Genomic DNA, 9,485 nt, shown 5'->3' on the forward strand with positions numbered 1-9,485 from the left:
TAGGATCAGGATGGAAGGGAGAAGGGAATAAAGACATAGAGCGGAAAGGGTTGTACATTGTCTCTACATCTGTACATTCAGAGCCCTGATAAAAGTTGCTGGAACCAAGTACTGGTGAGGACTGCCACAAGAAAGCCCTGAACTTCCCAACCTCCTGGTGGGCACAACAAGCGAGAGAATAACAGAAAGGAAAATCAAACAAGAAAATATACCATGAAAAAATTACTGTGAAACTTTTGTGACTATATTATCAATACAATACAATACAAACCAATCACATATCATATCCTAAATTCATAACACATGTCCATAGTAAGTAATTCAATCTTCTGTAAAATCAATCAGTACATCCAGTTCTCAAGTAGAATCAAAGTGCTTTGTGCCGTTGGAAAACTTATCCTTGGCCCCGGTCACACGCGAGGATTTTGGCCGGGAGAGGGACGGATCGGATGCACGGCAAATGGGCGCGATCCCACGGCAACATCTGGGAAGTGTTGTGTGCCCGTCACTGATCCGTCCCTCCCGCCCAAAATCCCGCACCAAAAAAGAACCACCTACCTGGGTGGTTCATCCGGAAAGGCCGCGGCAAGTGCGGCCGTGGGATCGCCGGTGTGTACTTCCACCGGTGCATCCCTGGCTCCTGGCTGAACTGCGCATGTGTGAGCATGCGCAGTTCACCAGCCTCCTCCTCCCACCGTCGCTTTCTCCCTGGCATCTGATCGTGCCGGGGAGCAACGGCGCCGCGGCTCAGGGGATCCGTGGGATCCCGCCACGGCGTCTCTAGTTTGGTGCGGCTCAGATTAGCCGCACTTCGGCCGTCATTTTTCCTGCCATGTGGCAGGGACCCTTATAAAGTATCCTTCAAAAACTTCTAAATTTGTTGAGACACAGGCATATCTCTACCAACAATTGCCGAGGTCCTAAACAGGTTTAGTATGGTAGCAGGCCAATGTGTTAATAATTTAAAAACTCAACTCTGTCCAATAAATGTGCCCCATTCATGTGAAGCAATTATCAAACAGGACTTTGAATATAAGTGGGTCACTCAGTACTGGCAATATGTTGGTATAAAAATTCCAGTGGGGTTAGATGACTTATTAAGATTAAATTATCTAGAAGCAGGCAAACTAGTCTCTGATGCACTGAAACAATTGGAAACTTGTTCCTTTATTTTTATTAACATCTAGAGCACTTTATAATTTTGTAATATTATAATACTTGTTTTTAAGCTGTTTTAACCTGTTTTATGTATTGGCATGTGCCCCGTTGTGACCTGCCTTGAGTCTGTTCGCGGGGAGGGCGGGCTATAAATTAAAATAATAAATAAATAAATTTAAATAATGGATAGCCACAGTTAAAAGTTTCTTATTCCCCATATTATTATTTCGTATGAGGGCAGTACCTATCTTCATCCCAGATAAAATTCTAGAAAGTTGGCAAAAGGAATTCACTAAGTTTATTTGGCAATTCAAACATCCAAGAATAAATCTTCACACATAAATCCAATCTCTTCTTCTGGGTGGAAATTACAAGGGAGTCGTTACCAGCTAAATATCAGGAGAAACTTCCTAACTGTCAGAGTGGTTGAGCAGTGGAACAGTCTGCCCCGGGAGGTGGTGGGTGCTCCTTCGCTAGACGTTTTCAAGCGGAGGCTGGAGGACCCTCTTTTGGGTATGTTGTAGGTATGTAGGGCTCTCTTTCAGCTATGCTTCTGTAGAGTGCAGGGGGTTGGACTAGATGACCTGCAAGGTCCCTTCCAACTCCAACATTCTATGATTCTATGATTCTACATACAGAAACCACAAGTGATTATTTCTGGTTGATTCTGGAAGCCCCCCTCCAAGATAATAATACATCTGATTCATGTGTATCAATAAGCAACAGAACTTCCATTCTGTCTCATATATGGTTTCTTTTTATCAATAAAAATGCTTCTGTGTCGTGATCTATACTTCTTGTTCCAAGTTTTGACTGTTTGGTGTAAAAAAATCTCATCAGTAAAAAAAGTTTTAAATTTGTTGAGACATAGCTATATATTGTCTCATAAAGTGGACAAAAGACTGATGAAGGGACACCTTTCATCTGTCTTCTGTCCACTTTATGAGAAAATATATAGCTACATCTCAACAAATTTAGAAGTTTTTGAAGGATATGTTATAAGGAAAAGTTTTCTCCAATGGCACAGAAGAAGAAGAAGAGAAGAGATTGGATTTATACCCCGCCCTTCACAACCCGAAGGTGTCTCAGAGCAGCTTACAAACTCCTTTCCCTTCCCCTCCCCACAACAGACACCCTGTGTGGTAGGTGGGACTGAGAGAGCTCTGACAGAAACTGCTCTTTTTCAAGGACAGCTCTGGCAGAACTACGGCTTGCCCAAGGTCATCCAGCCAGGTGCAAGTGGAGGAGTGGGGAATCAAACACGGTTCTCCCAGATTAGAGTCCGTGCACTTAACCACCACACCAAACTAGCTCATAAAGCACTTTGATTCTACTTGAGAACTGGATGTACTGATTGACCTTACTGAAGATTGAATTACTTACTATGGACATGTTTGGATATGATATGTGATTGATTTATATTGTATTGTATTGATAATATAATCACAAACGTTTCATAGTAATTTGTTCATGGTATATTCATAGAATCATAGAAAGAGTTGGAAGGGACCTTGCAGGTCATCTAGTACAACCCCCTGCACTCTGCAGGAGCACAGGTGAAAGATAGCCCTACATACCTACAACATACCCAGAAGATGGTCGTCCAGCCTCCGCTTGAAAACGTCCAGCAAAGGAGCATCCATCACCTCCCGAGGCAGACTGTTCCACTGCTCAATTACCCTTACAGTTAGAAAGTTTCTCCTGATATTTAGTCAGTATCGACTTCCTTGTAATTCCCACTCCTTAGATCTAGTTTTGCAATCCGGAGCGAGAGAGAATAGATCCGCTCCCTCTTCTACATGACAGCCCTTCAGATACTTGAAGACTGCAATCGTGTCCCCTCTAAGCCTTCTCTTTCCCAGGCTAAACATACCCAACTCTTTCAGTCTTCCCTCCTAAGACTTGGATTCCAACCCTCTCACCATCCTAGTTGCCCTCTTCTGGACACGCTCGAGCTTGTCAACATCCTTCCTAAAATGTGGTGCCCAATACTGGACACAGCACTCCGGGTGAGGCCTGACCATAGCAGAATAGAGTGGAATGACCACCTCCCGTTTTGTTTCTTGTTTGAACCTCCTGGTGGGGCCTGGAAACTTCCTAGAATTACGACTGTTCTCAAGACTACAGAGATCAGTTCCCTGTAGAAAATGGTAGCTTTGAAGAACACTAAATCACCCTGTTCAGTGGATCCACCCTGTGTGCCTCCTTAGCACGTACCTTCCTCCAGAAACCAGCCTCCTGGCTCAGCCACACCTACCTCTCTCCCGTACAATGAAGATTCCTCGGGAATCTGTCCTCTGCTCATTTCCTGGTTCATTATTATTATTAGAAGAAGAAGAGATTGGATTTATACCCCGCCCTTCACTCAGAGTCTCAGAGCGGGTTTGATTCCCCACTCCTCCACTCGCACCTGGCTGGATGACCTTGGGCAAGCCGTAGTTCTGTCAGAGCTGTTCTTGAAAAAGAGCAGTTTCTGTCAGAGCTCTCTCAGCCCCACCGACCTCACAGGGGTAGTGAAGGGCCATGGGGTATAAATCCAATCTCTTCTTCTTCTTCTCTCCCCGCTCCATCTGGAGGCAGATAAACCTAGATGGAAGTAAGTTCCCCCTGCCCGGATTGGATCCTTCCCACAGTGCTCTCTCATCATTCCACCTCGTAACTTTATTACATGACATTATAAAAATCTTTCTGCCTTCAGTTTATTAATTTTCATCGTCCCTCTCCAATTATTTTTTTCCCCCTTTTATATCATATCTCTTGGCAATTATTTTAAATTGTAAACTTTGAGTGCGTTGCATAAAAATGTAGATAGTAAGTAAACAAATGAAATAAAGTTATATTAGGAACACCGCCCGACAAAATGAAGCTACTTCTGTGCTTGGCTAAAGACTATTTATTTAGGAAACCTTCTGGGAAATCTGCAGGAAAGGTTGGCAGTGCAAACGCGTGACGGGAATGCTCAAGCGGTTCCGGCTTGCTCTTTTCGGGCCGAGCTCCTCCTGTGTCCCTTGTGCGTAAACAACCGACTGGCCACAACTGATTGCCGCCGGTCTCTTGCTGACTTTCTCAGTGTTGCCCTTAGAGTTGGCAGTTGCCCCCTGGCCACCAGCATGGGATGGGGGGTAGGGTTCTTGGATCTAGGTTGGAAGACTCCTGGAGATTGGGAGATCGAGCCTGGGGAGGACATGGGCCTCCGTGGGGTGCAATGCCATAGAATCCACCTTCCAAAGCCTCCATTTTCTCCTGGGGGACTGATCCCTGTAGTCTGGAGATGAGCTGTCATTCCGGGGGGTCCCCAGGTCCCACCTGGAAACCGGCATCCCTAATTGCCCTCCCAGCAGCAGCCGCTGCCACGTTGTGGGCCAGGAATCTGCTACTAATCGATTCCACAGGAGGATTCCAAGTTAAGAGGAAAGTTCATTTGTCTCCATCCCATGCATTCTTTCAAAAACCTCAAAGAAACAAGACAGGTAGCGACATCTGGTGTAGTGGTTTGTGCGCGGACCCTAATCTGGGAGAACCGGGTTTGACTCCCCACTCCTCCACTTGCACCTAGCTGGATGACCTTGGGCAAGCTGTAGTTCTGACAAGAGCTGTCCTTGAAAAAGAGCCGTTTCTGTCAAGAGCTCTCTCAGCCCCACCTGCCTCACAACAGGGTGTCTGTTGTGGGGAGGGGAAGGGAAAGGGGTTTGTAAGCCCCTCTGAGACTCCTTTGGGTAGTGAAGGGCCATAGGGTATAAATCCAATCTCCTCCTCTTCTTCTTTTTCCAGATGCTGCCTAGCCAGAGCTGTTAAAATCTGGCCATGCCATTGCTTTTACATTCCAGTCAAATGCGGAGCCTGCTGCCTAACTCATCTTGTGGTCTCAGAACACTGTGAGCTCTCTCCCAGGAGAGTAAAACAATCACTGCCCACAGGGTCCCTCCGTCAGGCCACTGGATTGTCCCGTGCCTCTTGACTTTTTAGAGAGACAAGAACAAAGGCAATGCTCCGTGCATGGGAATGGGACAGAGCACCACGGGAGAAGAGGAAGAGAGTCATCACCATAGCATTTCGAGGATGGGAAATTGGATTCCGACCTTTCGCTTCGCAGCCCCGAGACAGGCCTCTTTGTAAAATGTTCTTCAACTAGATTTGCACTCTGTCTTTGAGAACGTACAACTAATAAAGACATGGCAGGTTGGGGAGCCACTTCTCTGTGAGCGAGACTGTTGCAGCACACTGTGCATGGGGTGGCCCAAGAAGAGGAGGAGGAGGAGGAGGAGGAGGAGGAAAAAAAAAAGAGGAGGAGGAGGAGGAGGAGGAGGAGGAGGAGGAGGAGATTGGATTTATACCCCTTGCCCTTCACTACCCGAAGGTGTCTCAGAGTGGCTGACAAACTCCTTTCCCTTCCCCTCCCCATAATAGACACCCTGTGAGGTGGGTGGGGCTGAGAGAGCTCTGACAGAAACGGCTCTTTTTCAATAACAGCTCTTATCAGAACTACGGCTTGCCCAAGGTCACATCAGCAGGTGCAAGCGGAGGAGTGGTGGAATCAAACCTGCGCACTTAACCACGACACCAAACTGGCTCTGAAGACTATTTGGGAACTTCAACGGGTGCCAAATGGAGCTGCCTGTTTACCTGACGAGTCGACACACACGGGGCACCTGCTTTGAGATCTCTGCCCCAGTTGCCAGCTGGTTTTTGAGTTCTGTTCAAGAGATGCTGCTTGTTGTCTTGTTACCACTTGAGAACCCGTTTGTTATAGTGGTTAACAGTGGCAGGCTCTGATCTGGGGAAACCGGGTTTGATTCCCCACTCCTCCACTTGAAGCCAGCTGGGTGACCTGGGGTCAGTCACAGCTCTCTCAGAGCTGTTCTCTCAAGAGCAGTCCTCAAAAGAGCTCTCTCAGTCCCACCTACCTCACAGGGTGTCTGTTGTGGGGAGAGGAAGGGAAAGGAGATTGTAAGCCACTTTGAGAGTGAGTGAAGGACACGGTATAAATCGAACTCCTCCTCCTCTTCTTGTTCTTCTTCTTCTTCTTCCCTTGAAAGCTCTTCATGACCTGGGACCTACCGACCCATAGTCCTGCCCCTCCCATTATCACCCAGTGTAACAGCTCTGCTTCACAAACCCTCCCATAGGATAGCTAGGATGGTTCTTGTAAGGTAGTTGGCTTTTTACCATACCATCTCAGGTTCCTACTCATAGATCCTAGCTACACCATCAGTGGACCCAGCAACATCAGCCAGACCATCTCAGGTTCCGACTCCTGCTTACCCTCTAGTGTGATTTATGCCGTCATGTGTCAGCAATGCCCTTCCACCGTCTACATTGGACAAACCGGCCAGTCCCTACGACAAAGAACAAATGAACATAAGTCTGACATTGGAAACTACAATATTAAAAAAACAGTAGTCGAACGTTTTAACCTTCCAGGATACTCAATGGCTGACCTAACAGTAGCAGTTCTCTTACAAAAGAATGTCAAAGGGAGATTAGAAAGGGAGACTGCGAAATTACAACTAACAATGAAGCTCAGTCCTCCTGGACTGAATGGAGACCTAGGTTTCCTGTCTCATCACCAATAGAGATTTTTCCATGCCTACCACCCCTCTGCATATCGCACCTAATCCAATCATGCCTGTGATTGTTATTCACCTGCTATTGTCATTCGGCATCTAAAATCACTCCACTTTCCAAGATATAAGGACAGAAGAACTCACATTCTAGCTGCATCTGAAGAAGGGAGCTGTGACTCACGAAAGCTCCTCCCCTGCCGCAAATTTTGTTAGCCTTTAAGGTGCTACTGGGCTATTGCTCTTTTCTACTGGCAATATTAGGAAAGCATCCACTTTGTTGAGATTCTAGAAGCTGCATGTGGCAGATTTATCCAGGAGTGTTTTTACCCTGCTCTTTAATTTTTTGATTACATATGTTCATTAGCTTTTATGGATTTGTAATTGTATCTTTATTATCATTTTAACCTGCCTCGAGCTAAAGTGTTCTAAACAGATAAAGAAATGTCCTGGTTTTTAATAACCCTGTGTAACGGCAACCAGGTTTCTTGTCCTTGTAAACAAGAGAACATATAACTGCACAGTTTAAAAGCTTTTGCAGCGGTTTAGAACTGCCAGAAATGGCATCCCATTGACCAAGGGCCATGACAATATTACTTTGAAGGACAAGTGTTTGCCCTCCCAGTTTGGTGTAGGGGTTAAGTGCCAGTTTGGTGTAGTGGTTAAGTGCCAGTTTGGTGTAGTGGTTAAGTGCGCGGACTCTAATCTGGGAGAACCGGGTTTGATTCCCCACTCCTCCTTCACTTGCACCTAGCTGGATAACCTTGGGCAAGCCGTAGTTCTGACAAGAGCTATACTTGGGGGAAAAGAGCAGTTTCTGTCGGAGGTCTCTCAGCCCCACCCACCTCACAGGGTGTCTGTGGTGGGGAGGGGAAGGGAAAGGAGATTTGTAAGCCGCTCTGAGACACCTTTGGGTAGTGAAGGGCGGGGTATAAATCCCATCTCTTCTTCTTCTTTTAATGTTAAACCAGAAGGCTCAGAAAGAGATGAATTAGCCTCTTTGAGCTGTGGAAAGATGTTTCCTTTTGTCTCTCCTGAACCTACTGCTCAAAAGCTTCAATGGGATTCTGGTATTACGGGGGGGCATTCTTCTTGATCTACTTCCTCATTTCTGTGGTTCATTTTAGAAAGTTATATCACGTGCCCCTTTTCAGATACCTCACGTCTCGTATACAACAGTTGTCCCACGAGAACAGGTCGTAACCCAGACGAGACTTGTCCGATATCTGCTCTAGAGGGTCTTCTCCCCTCCCCTCCAAAACCCCACAAATATACCATCTGCAGTGAATCAGCAAGGGGGCTCAGATAGAAAAGAAGGAGGTTTTATTTGATTTGACCCATAGGTGGGATTCACTGTAGATGTCTGCCGGTGGGTACAGATAGCCAGTTCTGCAGCAGCAAAGAAGCACAGAGGGAATGCCGTAGCAATTAGAATACAACCAACCTCCCCACCCCCATGGCAGCATAGCTGACGCCCACTATACATAGGTACATTTTTCAATCTGGAGAAGAGGAGGTCGAGGGGGGGGGGACAGGATGGCTCCCTTGAAGTATCTGAAGGGTTGTGTGTCAGCTATGCTGCCATGAGTATGGTGTATATTTCTAATTGATGTGCATTCCTTCCCATGCGCTTAATTGCATCTTTCCTGTAACACGTATCTCTCAAGGCCACTGGAGGAGTTGGTGTGTTTAGCCTTCGTGGGAAGCTTCCTAAGTTCCCACCTTCTGCAGCCGTTAGCTATCCGCCAAATGCCCGCGCACGGGAGCCCATCTAATTGGGTACTACGTGGGGGGGGTGCATACAAAAGCCCTATATCCTATTATGCGCATAGGTAACCCGCCATTCCTAACAGTGTTCATGTTACTGCATCTATAGCTTTTCAATAAAAGTAAAACCTTCCTAGGAGCGTGTACTTCGTTGTCTTGCTGTGGATCCTGACACGGTGTCACTTAGAGGAGGAGGGCAGGGAGCTGTTCCTGTGGGCAGCAGAGGAGAGGACTCGCAAGAAGGGGTTTCAATTAAGTGTTGGGAAGGTACAGGCTGGATCTTGGTGTAGTGGTTAAGTGTGCGGACTCTCATCTGGGACAACCGGGTTTGATTCCCCATGCCTCCACTTGCAGGTGCTGGTGTGACCTTGGGCAAGCCGTAGTTCTGTCAGAGCTGTTCTCGAAAGAGCAGTTTCTCTCAGAGCTCTCTCAGCCCCACCGACCTCACAGGCAATGCTCCCTCTAAGCTGTGGAGTCTTGTGAGCAAAAACTCTACTCTGTGAGCTACTGCCATTAAAGTTGTGCGCGAGCGATTTGGCCACTGCGTGAATTAGTTTGCTCTGGAGCCCCATCCTTCCTGAGCGGAGACCAAAATGTGTGAGCCGGAGGCTAAAAAACTGTGAGCTAGCTCACACGAACTCGGCGTAGAGGGAACAGTGCTCACAGGGTGTCTGTTGTGGGGAGGGGAGGGGAAAGGGGATGTGACGCTACTCTGAGACTCCAAGTGAAGGGCAGGGTGTAAATCCAATCTCTCCTCCTCCTCCTCCTCCTCCTCCTCCTCCTCCTCCTTTTCTTCTTAGGAAAAACTTTTTGACAGTCAAAATTGTGCCACGGTGGAATCAGCTGCCTAGGGAGGTGTTGAGCTCCCCCTCACTGGCAGTCTTGAAGATTTGGATACAGGCTGGCTGGACAAACACTTGTCAGGGATGCTCTAGGCAAGTGGTGGCGAGCCTATGGCACGGGGGCCAGAGGTGGCACTCAGAGCCCTCTCTGTGGGCA

The sequence above is a fragment of the Gekko japonicus genome, unplaced genomic scaffold (genome assembly GCF_001447785.1).
Source record: "Gekko japonicus isolate JY-2015 unplaced genomic scaffold, Gekko_japonicus_V1.1 scaffold1836, whole genome shotgun sequence".
Taxonomy (NCBI): Eukaryota; Metazoa; Chordata; class Lepidosauria; order Squamata; family Gekkonidae; genus Gekko; species Gekko japonicus.